General features: G+C 46.3%; 2 long non-coding RNA genes across 3 annotated transcripts; both read left to right on the plus strand.

The window, feature by feature from the left end:
• The first annotated feature begins 2,783 nt into the window (after window positions 1-2,783).
• On the plus strand, window positions 2,784-9,205 carry LOC124179570. 2 transcript variants are annotated; one of them, XR_006870100.1, is made up of 3 exons: window positions 2,784-3,386; window positions 6,817-6,987; window positions 7,144-9,205. It is a non-coding gene; the product is annotated as an uncharacterized LOC124179570 (long non-coding RNA). The 2 variants fall into 2 exon arrangements; XR_006870099.1 differs by lacking the exon at window positions 2,784-3,386 and adding an exon at window positions 3,839-6,355.
• Window positions 9,206-13,102: 3,897 nt separating this feature from the next.
• Window positions 13,103-14,194, plus strand: LOC124179571. The gene is made up of 3 exons (XR_006870101.1): window positions 13,103-13,235; window positions 13,322-13,601; window positions 13,703-14,194. It is a non-coding gene; the product is annotated as an uncharacterized LOC124179571 (long non-coding RNA).
• The last annotated feature ends 1,124 nt before the right edge of the window (window positions 14,195-15,318 follow it).

Raw genomic sequence — 15,318 nt, forward strand, 5'->3', positions numbered from 1 at the left:
CGACGACGATGTAGAGGTGAGCCATTTCGTTCGATCTAGTATCTAGGGAAATCTAGTAGCCTTGTGAACTCGGTAGAGATTATAAAGAGGAAGGATCCATAGTATGGACGATTTTATTCCATCTGGCAGTGTCGTTGAACCTCTGGGAGACCTGTTGCTTGTCCCGATCCCTCGGAGAGCCTGCCCTCTACCCATACCTCGTAAACACCCATACAGGATCAGCATGGGAATGGGCGATCTTTGACGGAGCGGCGCGTTGCCGGGCGGCGGTCTTATGTTAAACGTAGTGGGTCGTGGGTGGGATCAGTCTGGCGTGAACACGACGGCGCCACTTGCCGGACGAATCGTTCGTCTGCTACCCGCCGTCCCGCCACCCTCCTCGCCCTATGGATAACACTTATGGCCTTGTTAACGACACCGGACTCGCTATTATCCAGGGCAGACGAATCCCCCAATAAATAGACCAAGAATCTCACCGTGACCTTCGCCCTGATCGTGCTGTGAAATTTACTCCCGGTACCTGCTCGCCGCAGTAGTCTCCGAGCAGCTGGTGGCGTGTGACCTAATCGCCAGGCACAGGTGGCAAAGGAACCAGCGGGAGCAGTTGACGCTGGCACCATCCTGGGGCGAGGGGTTCATAAGGAAGAAAGGGAATTCGTGACCGAGATAGGGATAGGAGAGGTGGGCATTGTGAATACAGACATCTTCCTTCGCTTGGCGGTGCAGCAAGGTGGAAGGTCGGCATTAGCATGAACAGAGCCGCACACCCTCCCACGAGTTCTGGAACCGCACGTGCTTTGGAGTGATCCAACACAACGGGATATGTGTAATGTAAGCAACAGGTACGTCACCGTAAGGCATCGAAGGACACAATCCCCCGCGGATTTGAGAACTGCTTCGTGTTGCATGGGGTGAAAGAACCGAGGCCACTACCCTGCGATCATTCGGAGGATGACGATAAATCGATATGACGATAAGACGATAGATCGGAATGCGTTTCGACGATTGAATCGACCCACGACCTTGGTGATTGGCTTAGTCGCTTTGACTCGTGTCTCTCGGTAAATCTCCCTACGTCCGATGGTCCGACGCTTCTGCGTTTGACCATCGCGTTCTTATTCTTCATTTTACTCTTGGATACAACCCTGTTGCGTTAAGTACCAAGTGTTCTTCCGTTATTCACCCCATCACGTTCGTAAGAAACGATCCTTGCGAGCTGCGATCGTTACGTATCAATGCAGGATGGGAAGCCAGTAGGCTTGGGACGGTCTTCCGGGGAGACTGTGAACAGCAGCTGCGTTCAGCAGCCGGCTCGGTTGACCAGCAGGACTGGCACAACCGCCGCATTGCACCCGGTCTCGGGTCTGTCTGGACTTCTCTCCACCCTAGGACAGGCGGGCGACTGTCGATGGAGGGAAGGTGACCCAATGTTTCACACTGCAATCGCGCAGACACACTCACACACAGGTGCAACACCAGGCACGCTCGCCGATCGCATGGATCGACTACCAGAGGGCTCCAAGGCGCACATCTGTCGGTTAAGTCCTGGAAAGACCGCGGAGGACTTTGGTCAAGCATTCCGAGGGGAGAGTCTCGGATAAGAGCTGTTCTGCGCTCATACGCTCTCCTGTCGGGTGTCCTCGACTGCAACGGTTTCGAGTTCGATCGATCCTCTTCCAGCTATACAGAGTGAGTAGAAATCTCAGAAGTTCTGTCGTAAGTCTGATACTCGTTTCGTCATTCAAGGACGTCACTGGCGCCGCACCTACGCGAGTCCGGAAGTGAGAACGCAGTGACTAGGTCGTGATAAGAGACCAGGAGAGTGGCGGGGATGGCGTACATAATGCGGTACACGTGGCTACTCGCTGTCAGTTAAACATCGAAGTCGTCCCAAACGCACCGCTGTCCTTTCATTCCTCTGGGTTTGTTGGACCACGTTCAATGCACCTCCACCGTCGGACTATCCGCACAGCTTTGTCGCTCCCTCGACCTCTCGAGGGTTATCGAGGTTATGCACTCGCCCCCGTAAAATCGTTGACGTGTACGTCACCTACCTGTTGCCATAAAACATTGCGTCAAAAGAATGCATGTGTGCGGTCTACATTGCGCGTACCTACGAGACCTCGGTATCACTACCCAGTGACGGATGGACAGGAAAGGAAGCACTCTCTCCGAAACACTGCGGTTGTAGGAGATAATAAAATAATGCTAATTTCCGGAAAAGCGATGCCCTCTGTCCTCTTTTCTTTGCCTCAAGATCTCCCGTGCGATTTATAGAAGGGCGGGAATTTACCCAATTAAGAGTTCGGCGTATACTTGCGAACGTGTTCGCAATAGGGATAAGTTGCATGGAAGATGAAAGTCGGAGAATAGAGGCGCAGGGTTTTGGACAAACGAGACACTAGCTTCTTGTTCTTGACTTATCCATCTCTTTGAGAGTTTATTACAAAAATATCAACAACATTCGACGTTGAACCGTGGATCGACCGAGTACGAAAAGCGATGTAGAGTGGATTCGATCACCTTGCGCAGATCGAAATGTAGCAATGACGCATTGGCGGGAGATCCTGGGGTTCTCGAGCAAATGCCTCGGCCCTGCGTCATGCAGGTATGTATAGTTAGAGTGTAGTTCCCGCATTGACCAACATACGGAAAGACCGGACATGACATGACGTCTACGCTTCCTGCTGCATCGGTAAAGAAGGCCGACGACCGTTTGAATTCCTGAAACGAGGTAGAGCCCGAGTGCTCGATGTGCGAAGCATCAGGTCGCGTAACCGCTTTTCTTCGGAACGGCTCGGAGTTGCGAATAGCCAGGCGATGCGTAGGGGGTTCGGAATCAGACGCGACGGTATTCCGATGGCTTCGACTCCCCGATGAGCGAGTTTACCTCTACGAGCGTAGAAGCGAGTTAGTCGTTGTTCGTTCCTCGTTGAAAACTGAGAATTCAGATTTCACCATTCGAAAATATCTCCTCCGAAACGCTGCGGTGAGTCTTGCTCCACTACCAAGCCCGCGTTTCCCCGTGCGACCGTGTGCCTCGTCCTGTGTGCCCGCGTTCGTGTGTGCATGGAATACTCGTTAGTAAATGGTCTCAGCTCGCTGTGTGCGGCCCCGGCACCAGCGCCAGCGGTGCTGAGTCACTGCTGCGTTGCCAGCATCGCTGATATCGCGGGTTTCCGGCGTTGCCGGTTCTCCCGGTGCCGCTGGAGTGAGGTGAGCGAGAGAGACGGACTTTGCCTCGGGTGGAACGAGGAGCGACGATCAGGGCGAATCGCGGCGGGGGGAGAGGAGGCCAGGGCAGCGACGGAGACGGAGAAAGTCCGAGTCCAAAGTACTGGATAGGTACGCGGCTGACGGGAGCGAGAGAGACGGAAGAGGCGCCGGTACGTTCAAATGTCACTGCGTTGAAACGCATATTCGCTGCTCGGCGCAGAATTCGTAGAAATCGTCGGTAATATAGACGCGAGGTTTCCTCGAGATAAGCATATAGCCGCTGCAGAGAACGAACAGGGTTACCAATTGGGTTCGACACTGGCGTAGTGGATGTTCACGAGCCGGGGGTATATAGCGAGAGCCGCCGTAACAACTCGAGTATCGAGGAGCGGAAAAACACCGAGTCGAAATCGAGCTAATTACACGAATTGGAAGATATTTTTCAAAATTAATATACTTTCCTCGCACTGCTGGGACAAGCAACCGAATATACCAATTTGAAAAAACGAAACGACGAACTAGGCACCGGGGAAGGCACGACATCGTACGGTTTCTTTCGCAGAAGAGGAATCCCATTTTTCCACAGAGGTTTCAGAGAAGCCAAGTCGCACCATGTAAGTACGTTATAACCTCGTCGAAGTTTTGGACGCTTGGAACAAACGCTGGGAGAAAAACGACCGTCGTAAAGCAACAATTTTGAGACATTGTTGCCTTGGAAATACTATACATTGGACTACTATTTGATTTGGTGTCAATCCCACACCATCCGATGCTGAAATTCCCAATCAACGGCTAGTTTCGACACTACGTCGTCTCCAGTTCACCTATGAAATTCTAGTAAGCCTTGGGTATTTTCGGCCATGTAATGCAGAGCGGTAGTCCGCAGTCCCGGTTCCTGAAGTCCGAATTTCTCTGCACACACGTCGCATCAATCAGCTCACGCCTTTCCTAGCAGTACTAAACAGTAAGTCACTCCGGGGATCAGGCACTTGCACCAGTGGTAGATCTCGTCTTGGTCAGCCACTCGGCCAGGGTCGAATAAAAAGTAGAAAGGGAAAGCGCGGCCGGTGAAAAGCACCGTCAGTCTCCTGTGAACTCGACTTTTACGGTCACTTCGTTCGGCGCCCGTGACGGGCTAGCGTCATCGGCACAGCCAGAATCTATCGATATCCGAAACGGTTCGGAACTGTGCGGCAATTACAGACTGTTGGTAAAGAAGGAAGAAGGAAAAAGAACGCGGATACAGAAATGAGAATACGGAGAACGGGTAGAACAGACGTCGGCGTCTCTCGAACGGTCAACTACACAGCCTGCGTGTGACCAATGAATAACAAGTGGACGTCCGGTTGATGACGTCCGACATACTCTACACTTGCAATTAGTTTCTCAACGGCGTGATTTTCTGCATGATGCCTACCTGTCTACGCACACAACTTGAGTACCGGCATACCTCTTACAAATATAATGTTAGAGGAGTAACAGCACTCGATGTTCGCATTGCGAATTTTGATTCAGGCTTGTATCTTTGCCCCAAGTGTACACGGTCAACATCGCATAGTCCAGCACGAACGATCTGAACTACCGCTAATTCCAAGCTTGGCTATTTTATCACTCGGTATTTTTCACTTTTAAAAAAGTCCGCCAGTGTTTGAGGCGCCTGGCTGGCACTCCGGTCTCTTTGCCCAACCAAGACCGCAACCTCGTAAAGTTACACCAAGTCTCAAGGAACTTTCCTAATCGTAGGACCGGGGATCCGACGCGTTTCCACCCCTCGGTAATAGAGCCAAAAACCTGCGTAAAACTTTGTCAAACTTGGCGTGGGCATCTCCGAGAACAGAGCGAGCTGGGCGAGGGAAAGAACGAGAAGCTGGGAATTATCATGGAAATTTTTCATTGGAGGGACGAAAAGATGGATAAAAGAAAATTCGGCGACAGACCGATTCACCTGCGGTTGATTAATTCTTCGTCGCTTAAATCCGGAAATATGCCGAGGACGACTTTCCGCCGCAAAGGTATACACGAAGAGAAAAATCGAATAATGACCGGTTAAACCCGAGCTACTCGGGCCGCTGTAAGCGCCCTAGCAACTCGATCGATGAAACTTGGTTCGGATCAATACTGAAGCGTCGCCCCGTGCAATGCTGTGCAAATTGATATCCCGATTCGTCTGACCGTGGCCGTTTTCCACCACCGGCTATGGGCTCAAATTTTCTAAACGTCAAAACAGTTCCTCCGGAGGATCTTTCTTCACTCGGCGAGTACCGAACGAAATCCGTGTGCCAACTCCCTGCCTAGTCACGTAATCGTGACAAATCGATGATTTGGAAAAATTTCCAGAGGTCAGACAAGATTTCGCTATCGAATATTTTCAAAGGTGGACGCGAAAGAAAAAGAATATGTATATATACGTATACACCACGTATAATACATATGTAAAGCTGCACTGAGATATGCGATGATGTAGAAATCAAATTGCACCGCTATCACAATATTGGATAGCCACGGGAAATAATCGTGCTGACCACTGTTTAGATTGCATTTCCATTTAATTTAGGCGCAGGCGAAACTCCGGACCGTTGTACTTCGATACACGTTCAACGGCACCCTTAACAGGTACAGCTTAAATATCTGTCAAATGGATGCTTCTGACAATGAGAATAAGTTGAACCGATTATGTCACCGGTGTGAATGGTTTTTGAAGAAAGAAAAATCTAACCCTCGTTTCGGTTTCGCGCGATCGGAGAGAAACTGAAGACTTTTTAATTCTGGGCTCATGTAGCAACATCCCCAACCCTTACCCTATATAATACAAACCCCCGCGTGATCGTCATGTACTCGTATACCTACAGGAATTAGCATGAATCGTTAAAAAGTCTCTCCGCAGTGCCGAATAAAACAGAAAAAAAAGAATAATAAAAGAAAGAGAAATTGAATATAAAAGCCGGCATGTGGGAATAATCAACGTTTCGTTACGCATAATCTGCACTTATGGTTCTACCCAAGTAACTTATAATTATAAGTACATGCGTCAAGCGGAAATAAAATAATCTGAACCGCAATTACGGATTTGCCAGTGGCAGAACCAAGGCGCGCGATGTGCTCGTGGTGCTCGGCTCGTCGTCAGATATCAAACAGACAGGTATACATAAAATATTCACGAGTACCCGAAAATAGTCGAATTATTAGTTCGGTTTACTCTGAAAATTCTACGATTGGTTGGTCGGCTTGTGCGCGGTAGTTTTTGCGCGGGAATCGATCCGACGCCCGTTCACCCAGCAGCGCACCGCTCCAGAAGGTGGCAGGTTACCTACCTCGGTCTTATTCTCCTGGAACCGTGCTCTCATTAGTCCAGCAGCGATGCTCGGTTCCACACAACGTACCGTCAATCCGACGAGCATGATAGCAATTTCAGCTTGTCGAGGAATATCCTTGAAGAAAATCGCATGAAATTCCAAAGATCAAGTCGTCTCCTCCCTGACTGCTTTGCAAAATATCTTATATTCAAAATTAACCGATCACTCGAATGTCAAACGGCAACCTTCTGGTCGATACGCGAGCAGCGTTATCCTTGGCTTTTCTTTCTCATAAGTTTCACCGCAGTTTTTCAGAGCGACGTCGAGACCGGTACCATTTAATTCTTCAGCATCGCTCACCGGCCGAAGCTCGATCCTCGGCACGATGTGCTCTTGGGCGTGATAGCAGTTGGTTCTTCCGGCTGTAGGTAGCTGGTCCGTGACGTCAATCGCCTGCACCAGCTCGAACTTCTTACCGGTGAGTTAGCGAGCTGCAAGTGCTGTCTGTAGATCGACGAGAGAAAGACGAAGCGCAGCAAAGCGAATCGACAGGCTCTGTTATAACTTCGCGAGGGAAAAATATCTGGAAATGCATAAAAATGCAAGCCGTTTTTTCTTTTTTTTTCTGCTGCAGCACGACAACCCGAAGACTTATACAGAGGAAAATCATTCGCGAAACTTTCACAATTGGTACGGTCAAGAAGTAAACAAATGGTACGAGTGAGCCAACCTCGTACGGGTTGGACGGAGGGAAATGGGTCACAAGGGGTGAAGAGAGGGGTGCGACGGAGAAAGGAGAAGAGAGAGAGAGAGAGAGAGAGAGAGAGAGAGAAAAGCGCGAGGCAAAAATTGAAATAAAACTGGGCGGAAAATTTAAACTCGCTCTGAGCACCTAATTATTGCAAATTGCGTCGGGTAACGAATGCTAGAATTGAAAATAGTCGTCAGTTCCACTTCTGCAAGATTTTGCAAATCCTGAGGCACATCCTTTGCACGGGATATTCCATGGTGTAGCATTCTATCTGCAATGTAGAAACAAATAATAGGCACTTGATTAATTTCGGTGATTTATTACCTGAAAAAATATGTAAGAACAGAATATAGCTATATGCAGTATATGCATCGAAGGATCTATGTATGTTTACTGATATATAACACTTGAATACGCGAGGCTCCTAAGATTTCCATTGTGCTGCTCAATTGTAATTTGCGTTAGAACGTCGCCTCGCCATTGCTTTGGCGCATTTTAGACGATTAATCACAAATAAATAACTCGGATATAATGTGTATGAAAAATTTGCTTCAGTTATCATTTTCACTTATTTGATAGAATTTTTTTTCCAATACAACAACTATGAAGAAGTAACAGCTGACATTCCTCTGTGAAAACTGTACCTAATAACACGATTAATTATCCGAGAGAATATAAACTTACGTTTCGCGAATTATAATCCTTGTAAAAATAGACTACACATCAGTGCTGGTTACAAAAAAAAAACAAAAAAAAAAGTGCAATGCTCGTATAATATAAAATACAATTTATCGTTAATATAATCGAAAAGAAGTCGCGACTCTGCAATATTCGGGCGAGGATTATATTTGCAGTCGTAACTTCAATCGGGGTGTTGTTTTGGTTCCATACGTCACGGGTGGGTTTTCGAAATATCAGACGGTATCACGTAAGAAGGGGCATAACGTTTCTACGTAGCGGGTATTATTTATTATACTGTATACATGTATATCCGTAATTATTAGCACGAATTCTGAGCTCAATATCTGACAGTGATAATGAGAATGAGAATACTTTATCATTAGCCGTAATTTGTGAGAGAGAGAGAGAGAGTGAATTACCTACACCGAAAGAAATTTCTGTTTATGGTTTGCTATTTATATACAGTCTTGAGCTGTTTCCAATTTTTTTCCCATAATTAAAAAATATGGATCCGGGTAGGTATAAACTGAAAATCAGGCTTCGAGTTGGAGTAATCAGAAATTCTATTACGTGTTACTATTATTTTTGATTACGATCATTCTTACTAATCAGATTACAGCTGTTGCGATCATTTAATGTGGGTGGAGTAATAAAATAATGTCAACGTTTTGTATGATTGAAAAAATTGACTAAACTAAACAGATTGAACGCTACAGTAACCAGACAGCGCATCAGTATTGGCAATTATAATCAGATTAAATTGTTACTTGTGACACATTTTTTTTTTTTTTTTTACGATTGCAGCAATTATCGATCCGTTATTTTAACGATATTCAATTTACTAGTATTTTCTAATAACTTTACTAAATTAAATGATTCTCGTCGTCAGTGTACGTTTTCAAAAAACGTTTCGAGCGAAGAAAGGACTCTTTGAATTCCTTTTCTCTTCTCCGTGCCAGGCGGGCTGCTCCAGGGCACTAAAAAGCGCCCCCTTGGCGCCGGGCGAGAATAAGCTCGACAAAAACTCCCCCTCGACTCGCTCGCGGGGCGTTTACCAACTTTACGGAAAGACCAGGCCGCGTCGAATAATTTTGCGTTTCAAAAAAATTTTTCCCAACCTGCCTTAGGCGGTGAAAAATCAGGGAGAACCGAATGTTCTGTCTCTCTTTCCCTGTTTTATTTTTTTGCCTGTTTACGTGCATGAATTAAAACGATATTGTTTTGTATTTTGTTTCTCTAAACAACAAATAATATTCTATCCTTACTTCCGCTTCTTGATTCTAGTCTATTTTCTGTTATCCTGGCAAAATAGTCACGTAATTCGTGCACACAATTGTCCAGATCCTTGTTATTTAGGTAAACTTAATACCGTTGATATTGATCTGGCGCTGAGAAATAGGATCAAAAAAATTATACATATTCGTCAATGCTCACGAAAAGTGTGCACGAGGTATTTCGTTGTACAATTGTGTTCCCGCCATGGCAGACATCAGGAGACCGTAGGCACATGCGCGAATTTCAGATCTAGGTACCGTAATACTGACACCACGCCGTGACCTGATCACGGTTAATAAATATCTCCGCGAGGCTATCGGAGAGAAGCCGAAGTGCTCGAACTCTGCCCCCCCACCCCGACCCTGAATAAAACAAACTGAACAATACCAAATCGTAAATTTGAACCCTGAATATTTCTCGAAATTTTTGCCGGAGACGTCTTGCTCGCATTGGTATTATGCACAAGAGAGTATCAGATTCCTGCAAATTTTTTTGAAAAAATTCTCATCGCTTTTCCCGGACTGAAAATCCGAGGTCCAAGTATCGCAGGTCATAAATAAAGGCTAGAGATATTTGAAATACAGGTTCAAAAGGGACTCGAGAATACAAGAGGATCTTCGAGCTCGGCACAGGTAAGAATACTCAGTCAATAGATCGGCGGGGGTTCAGAAACCGTTTGGTGTCTTAAAATTTTGTACACATTTACGGCACGAAAACTTCATTCAATATTTTTGCCAATTTTGACGGAAGTCCGACATCCCAATTTACCTGGATAACAGGGTACTGTTTTCCTTGAATCTTAAAACTCCCCGATACCTGCAGCAATCCAAGAAATGTTTAAACTCCAGTTGCTGCAACCTTTACCTTAAATCTGAAATTTAAAGGATACTTGGAAGAGAAATGAAGAAAATAAACGAAAGGTCTTATACACATCTATATACGTGTACGAGAAAACATTTTATTACTTGCGAAGATGGAATGAAAATGGTTCATTATCGTCTAAGATCAAGATGTATGCCGTATATATATATATATGCACATCGAGTAGAGGCTTTTCCTGGGCTGTCTTATCACCGTAAATTTCGGGGTAGTCGAACGGGATGGGGGGGGGGGGGGGTGGCGAGGACTTTGAGGTCCAGAGAGGCTGCACGATGTTACCGCGTGTGTAGTGCGTCAGCATCACTCACTTGTTGAATGTTGGCAAACGCGATCGGATCACGTGCACGTTATAGGTAGAAAGGCACACAGGGTAGTACTCGAAGATCGAGAACCAACGAGGACTGTGAGCTTCCGTCATCCGAAGGCGTTGCGCCTCCGTTTGGGGCTGCACCACTTCGTGAGGACTCGAGGTGAGAAGAAGGGTCTATTCAGACGACGGAACACCCGGTTTGCGGTCATAATCTTGCTCGTCCGAGAAAGTGGAACGTGTGTCGTTTCTTTTTTCTTTTTTTTTTTTTTTGTTTATCATATTTTTCTCACTAAATCAGTACAACCACGAGATCGTGTTTCGGCGACATGTCGTCGGGATGTCGGAGAGCGCAGCTATATCTTGAAAACACGATGTAACGTGGAGGGCGACGGGTAAATCCTGCAATGACAACTCTCCTTGAAGTCGGAACGGTAGAGCCTAGGATCTAGGCTCCTTTAGGCTAGAGGCTTCAGCAGAGTAATTGATACCCAGACTTCGGCACCGAAACGACCTACGTCAGTCATATTTCACTCGGCAAATACGCGTATAATGTTAGACACGATCCGCTAATCAGTCGCATCAACTTAAGGTCCTCGGAACAGTAGCGTCACACTATATTCAAGGATTTTGTAGATTTGCGTCTTGATTTTGGTAGCTCAACGAACTGAAATGGGGGGGTAACGGTAGAGACGACTGAAAATTGTGACGATGGTGATTGAAAGTGATTTTTTTCATCACCTTATCAGTTACGTAACTTGTTGTTTCGGTTTCCTCCTACTTTTGGAAAGAAAGTAGAACTTGGACGTGTTTACCGTCTAGAAAGAGATATAAAATATCAAAGAAGATCTCTCTTCTAGTTGACTTGCGCAGGAAAATTGATATAGCGGGTAGTTTTGCCATCCGTTTGTGACGGATCTTCGTGAGAAATGAAGTTGTTGGTTGCTTCTTTTTTTTCCGTCACAATCTTTTTCTTCTCCGTCCTCTTACTTAGCCATATTGCGTGGATGTGTATTCACATGTAGGTGCAGTTATTTTTCTGTATAGACGCATGGGCGTACCAAGTTAAATACGAGTAATCGATAAGGAGAAAAAACACACAGCGTTGGCTGGCGCGGTGGCTGCACGGTTGTATTCCGGTACCAGCTAGAATAACCTCAGCGCCGTGGAGGACGGAAATTTTTGGAAAGAACCTCTCGGTCCGTCGGCCGATGGTGGGGGAGGTGGCTGGGCGAGGGGTGAAGGCGGGAGGGGGACATGAGGAAAAATTTTGGAGAACACGACGGCGTCCGTCGAAGAAGACTGCGTTCCCCGGTTGGAACCGAGGTCTAGCCTCTCTCTCCTCGTCCTCTCTTTTAACTCCTCTCTCACACACACACGCACGCACGCACTCTCTCTCTCTCTCTCTCTCTCTCTCTCTCTCTCTCTCTCTCACGCGGGCGCGCGCGCGCGCGCGCGTAAATATCTCCACGACCCTGACGAAGTGGAGGCAAGAGAGTGGGAAAGAGAGCTGGGGCCGTCATAATTCCTTGAATTGAACGGCGGGTTATTCTCTACCAAGGTTACCGGGGGACGAAGCGGGGCAGGGCGGAGAATCGATAGGACGACAAGGACGCCGTACGTACAGAGAGACGGGCAGAGGTTAGGTTGGCTGGCTAAGAGGGGGGCGCGAGTTCGTGGCGTCCCTGCTGGCCGCGCCACCGTCGCCGTTAGATTTGTGGACTGCCGCGGCGGGGCGCGGCGTGGAGGGGACGGGGTGCGCCCGACGAGAGGGGAGCCGACTTTATGCAGCTGCGGGACGATAACAACGATGGGCTACAGGACCGACGCTATAGCTGGGGAAATGCCAAATGGGCTACAGGACCGCGCCGGCCTAGCCTGTACGTTCGCCCGCCTCGCGTAGTGGCATGGCGGACGGCCCAGCACCGAGCAGGCAGGAAAGGCGGGAAGGAGGGATTTCAAGCGGTCGTCTCTTCTGCCTCTGCCTCTGCGCTACGACGAACCCAGCCCAGCCTTGCTCGGCGTTGAGGTTCCGTTGGCTTCCTACGGACCCAACTTCGCTCCTCTCTGTGCACCGCCGTCCTCTCTTTCTCTCTCTTTCTCTCTCTCCCTGTCCCCCGGTTAGGGATGAAGTTTTAGCCACGTCCTTGTCCGCCCTTATAACCTTGCCGACGGAGCCTCTTTGGCCGCTAGTCATGCCAACCAACCGCCGCCTTTCTCGCCTCTGCTCCTCCGCTTATCTCCTATTTTCACTTATTTCGCCATTCGTTATCGAGCCGGTATTACCTGCACTTACGACTAACCTGTCGGGAGCTACAGATCTCCCGGCATCACCGGACCCCCAGGGCTCGTACATTGAAAATTTAATGAAAGCTCGGAACACGGATTGACGCGTTCGATTCTCTATATTACCTAATGCGAAATTCAACCGCCGCGCGATTTTTGCTTCCAATTTACTGCAGTCCAGACACTTTTTCTTATTCTTCGTCTCTAATTATATCTGTGGTACTCGGGATAATCCGACTTTTGCCTTGATCTCTTCAGAGTTTTGTCGGTTCTATGGTTTCGGGAAACGATTTTGGAACCACTTTTGGAACCATTACGTTACACCTAGTTCACAAACCTACCGTAGATTCGTCATTGAACGAGCTTATTTTATCGTAGTGGACTGCTGATCTGGCGCGTGCCAATTAGCGCTGAAGGAATACTGGGTCAATAATCTCTTCATCCCAATTGTTTATCATAATCTTTATTTAACATGCATATGTATATATCTCTATATTTATACTTAAATCTTTCCCCAAAACACGAGCCACGAAAGCCACGAAACAAGGTAACTAGCTATCCTCTGTCAAAACTTATGTTTGTATTAAGAAAAAATGTTGTAAACTTGAAGGGATTGTTCAATTTGTGTTCCAGAAAATTGGATATAACGGAGCGTATCGAGGAGCCGGACGGCACGACACTCATTTCTCTCGAGGCTTGGAGTTTTAAATTTCTATCGCACACACAGGGTCGACTCCTTCTCGGTTCCAGTTCTTAGCGGGTTTGCTTCTATCGCTCGGTTCCGGTTCCGGTTTTCGGACGGGATATTTCGCCGCGTGAGCTTCGGGAAGTACGAGTCTTCTTCGAAACGTTGCTGCGTAACCTGGAATTAGAAGGACGAGGGCTTTATGCGGAATAGCATGAACTTTGCTGCGTAAGTTCCTCTGTGAAGTAACGATAATTCGATTGCAAAATGAAAGTACGAATGACAATTGTATTTTTGAACGTTGTCGATATTAAAACTTGTTATTACAGCGGAACGAAGCAGGATCTCGAGTTCTACCTTCATCTGGAAGCCTCGGCTAGGGCTGCAGACGACGAATTGATCTAGATCCAGATATGCTAGATATTTTTTTTTACCTACCTTACGAACATAGCATGAATCCTTTGCTAAATTAAATATCTTCCTGCATATTCATCCCGCTTTTGATGATATATCGTATAATGTCTGAATTTCACCTTTTTAACGGCCACTGTATTAGCTTCAAATACATAGTCTTAGATCAACCGAAGATGTTACGATTATTATTTTGTAATTTTAGAATAAGAGTTACTCTTATTTAAAAATAGTTTAGAAACTTGTAAGATTGTAATTGTACGTGAGCACTTCATATGATTTCTAAACTGAATGTGTTATACGTAATACGATGTGTCGTACTAATCGATGATAGCACTATACATACCTTTACACGGAATTGCTGTAACATAGTGTAACTTTTTGATATTTTAAAGGATTCCTTGAGCAGCCCGGACTTTTGATTTTTATAAAATAATTTTTAAAAAACTCCACGACAGTTTATTTAGCTATGTGTTATCCTTGTGTCCACATGCTTCTCGGTAAATCGAAGAACTATGGAAAAACACGAAGAGTAGGTGAGGACTAACAATGAACCTCAACCGTAAGCGCGAGTAACGTGTACTATGGGAGTTGGAAAATATTGCAGCATCTCTACTCTCGTCAAATTTCTCATCAATTGCAGAACAAGGACTTAAGTGTGAATAGAAACTGACATCAGACCAAACATTTGGTTTCCCTCTTCGAGGTTTTCGCAAATCACAGAGAAAGCAATGACCGTAATAACTGATTGGCTTTGAATTGGTTCAATGATATACTAAGCCAGCATTACCGATAGCATATTGCGGTAGAAAATGTTATGTAAATTTGGTAACGAAAAATGCACAAAGCTATCTACAGATGGGGTGGGGGGTATAAAGACAGAACACGCAGACGCGAGAAAAATTCATGTTCAACTTTTCTTCGATACGCACGCAATTGGGGCCACGTGATTTCACTGGGGATGAAATCGTACTGACTGATAGTATGGCTTAAAAAATAGTAATAATTTCGAATTTTCTCCCGCCTGGAAACTTGCGGATAAAATAGTTACGAGAATAGTTCTACGGGTGGCACCACCTCCTGCACCAAACGGTAGCGCCACACTGGCAAAAGTCGAAGAACTGACAATCAGAGGAAAGTTACCGCGGTGTGATCTGTGGGATGTGCAGCTTTAGGCGCCCTGCCGCATTGATTAAATTACCCGTAGGTACGTTATACAGTATAAATTTCGCGACGAATTTCAAATATATAGGTATAAATTTCAGCAAATCGGAGTACAGTATGAAAATAACGGTACAAATGACGCAAAACGCTAATAGTTGTTAAATATTTGATTTAGAGCGTCTAATAACGCTGGTATTATTTGACTCGACGAAATAGTCCGTTGCGTTAGAAACGAAAGTTGTTGTCCGGAACGAGCCAAATTTGAGGAACGCTAGCATGCAACTTCCATACTTGTCGAAAGGCTAACGTTCTTTTTACTGGTTAAGGTACATAAAATGCAATTGGTTATAGACAGGAACATAGCAATGAG

The sequence above is a fragment of the Neodiprion fabricii genome, chromosome 4 (assembly GCF_021155785.1).
Source record: "Neodiprion fabricii isolate iyNeoFabr1 chromosome 4, iyNeoFabr1.1, whole genome shotgun sequence".
NCBI lineage: Eukaryota > Metazoa > Arthropoda > Insecta > Hymenoptera > Diprionidae > Neodiprion > Neodiprion fabricii.